We start from the raw sequence: 2584 nt of genomic DNA on the forward strand, positions 1-2584 counted from the left end.
TATACGTCGTGGTGATCTCCCGAGACACACGACTGCCCTTCACTGTCATCTCTTCATCGTCCCACGACTCGGTAGATGTGTTCTCACTTGCCTTTTGAATTAGTTCCAGCTCAGCTGCAAGCACTGACGGAGTGATGTGGTCCTCAAAGTACTTGGCAGCCCAGCTTCTCGTGGCTCGCGAGCAATCATCATTCCACCAAGACCGCACCATTGCAGGGAGACGATGACTCGGTGAAAAATTGGGACCGTGAGTCTGTTTGCTTTATTGCGAGTGGATTGATGGGAACTTTTTTAAACCTCGCCATTTAGAGGAAGGTGAAGTCGTAACAAGGTTTCCGTAGGTGAACCTGCGGAAGGATCATTACCACACCTAAAAACTTTCCACGTGAACCGTTTCAACCCAATAGTTGGGGGTCTTACTTGGCGGCGGCTGCTGGCTTTATTGCTGGTGGCTACTGCTGGGCGAGCCCTATCAAAAGGCGAGCGTTTGGACTTCGGTCTGAGCTAGTAGCTTTTTTATTTTAAACCCTTTACTTAATACTGATTATACTGTGGGGACGAAAGTCTCTGCTTTTAACTAGATAGCAACTTTCAGCAGTGGATGTCTAGGCTCGCACATCGATGAAGAACGCTGCGAACTGCGATACGTAATGCGAATTGCAGGATTCAGTGAGTCATCGAAATTTTGAACGCATATTGCACTTCCGGGTTAGTCCTGGAAGTATGCCTGTATCAGTGTCCGTACCACAAACTTGGCTTTCTTCCTTCCGTGTAGTCGGTGGAGGAGATGCCAGATGTGAAGTGTCTTGCGGTTGGTTTTCGGACCGACTGCGAGCGCTTTTAAATGTACTAAACTGTACTTCTCTTTGCTCCAAAAGTGGTGGCATTGCTGGTTGTGGACGCTGCTATTGTAGCGAGTTGGCGACCGGTTTGTCTGCTGCGCCGTTAATGGAGAAATGCTCGATTCGTGGTATGGTTGGCTTCGGCTGAACAATGCGCTTATTGGGTGATTTTCCTGCTGTGGCGTGATGGACTGGTGAACCATGGCTCTTTAGCTTGGCATTTGAATCGGCTTTGCTGTTGCGAAGTAGAGTGGCGGCTTCGGCTGCCGAGGGTCGATCCATTTGGGAAATGTTGTGTACTTCGGTATGCATCTCAATTGGACCTGATATCAGGCAAGATTACCCGCTGAACTTAAGCATATTAATAAGCGGAGGAAAAGAAACTAACAAGGATTCCCCTAGTAACGGCGAGTGAAGCGGGAAGAGCTCAAGCTTAAAATCTCCGTGCAAGTTTTGCGCGGCGAATTGTAGTCTATAGAGGCGTGATCAGTGTGGGCGCTTGGGGCAAGTTCCTTGGAAGAGGACAGCATGGAGGGTGATACTCCCGTTCATCCCTGAGTTGCTCGTGCGTACGATCCGTTTTCTTTGAGTCGCGTTGTTTGGGAATGCAGCGCAAAGTAGGTGGTAAATTCCATCTAAAGCTAAATATTGGTGCGAGACCGATAGCGAACAAGTACCGTGAGGGAAAGATGAAAAGAACTTTGAAAAGAGAGTTAAAGAGTACCTGAAACTGCTGAAAGGGAACCGAATCGTTTCCAGTGTCTATAATCCGTGGTATATTTCATTGGCGAGTGTGTGCGTGCGTGTGCTGTGGCAGCGGCTTTTTTGGCTGCGCTCGGCGTGTGTGCTGTGTGTGCTTGCTGGTGCCCTGTGCTGCGGTGGGACGTCAAGGTCAGTTCGTATGCTGCGGGAAATGGCCGCCGAGGAGGTAGGGCTTACGCTTGCGTTTGTCTGTTATATCTTGGTGGACGAGTAGTCGCGGTTGGGACTGAGGTGCCTACAACGTGTTTTTGAGTGGGCCTGTGTCTCTGTGTGCGCCGTGTGCGGATAGCTTGCTATGCGTGTGTGGTTGTGTGTGGATTGATGTGGGTTTTAACTTGTTGCCGTTCGGGACGTTGACGAAATGGAGCGATTTGACCCGTCTTGAAACACGGACCAAGGAGTCTAACATGTGTGCAAGTGTTAGGGTGTGGAAACCCCAGCGCGAAATGAAAGTGAAGGGCAGCGTAAGTTGTCTGAGGTAGGAAATGCTGCGGGCTTCGGTCTGCGGTGTGGCACTATCGACCGATCATGAACCTTCGTGGTGAAAGATTTGAGTTTGAGCACATATGTTGGTACCCGAAAGATGGTGAACTATGCCTGAGTAGGGTGAAGCCAGGGGAAACTCTGGTGGAAGCTCGTAGCGATTCTGACGTGCAAATCGATCGTCAAACTTGGGTATAGGGGCGAAAGACTAATCGAACCATCTAGTAGCTGGTTCCCTCCGAAATTTCCCTCAGGATAGCAGCAACTTATTTACGATAGTTTTATGAGGTAAAGCGAATGATTAGAGGATTCGGGGAAGAAACTTCCTCGACCTATTCTCAAACTTTAAATCTGTAAGACCTGCAGGTTTCTTAATTGAACTTGTGGATGTGAATATCAAGTTGCTAGTGGGCCATACGGGGTAAGCTCGTCTGGCGATGCGGGATGAACCGAACGCAAAAATAAAGTGCCAAAATGCTCGCTCACCTAGATACCAT

The 2584-nt window shown here is 49.1% G+C and overlaps 3 non-coding genes across 3 annotated transcripts; all 3 read left to right on the top strand.

Moving 5' to 3' along the window:
- Positions 1-223: 223 nt before the first annotated feature.
- On the top strand, positions 224-364 carry PITG_33565 (the record flags this gene model as incomplete). The annotated part of the gene is made up of 1 exon (XR_009934957.1): positions 224-364. It is a non-coding gene; the product is annotated as an 18S ribosomal RNA (ribosomal RNA).
- Positions 365-586: 222 nt separating this feature from the next.
- On the top strand, positions 587-741 carry PITG_33566. The gene has a single exon (XR_009934958.1). It is a non-coding gene; the product is annotated as a 5.8S ribosomal RNA (ribosomal RNA).
- Positions 742-1047: 306 nt separating this feature from the next.
- On the top strand, positions 1048-2584 carry PITG_33567 (the record flags this gene model as incomplete). The annotated part of the gene is made up of 1 exon (XR_009934959.1): positions 1048-2584. It is a non-coding gene; the product is annotated as a 28S ribosomal RNA (ribosomal RNA).

This window comes from Phytophthora infestans, genomic scaffold (genome assembly GCF_000142945.1).
Source record: "Phytophthora infestans T30-4 supercont1.3295 genomic scaffold, whole genome shotgun sequence".
NCBI lineage: Eukaryota > Oomycota > Peronosporomycetes > Peronosporales > Peronosporaceae > Phytophthora > Phytophthora infestans.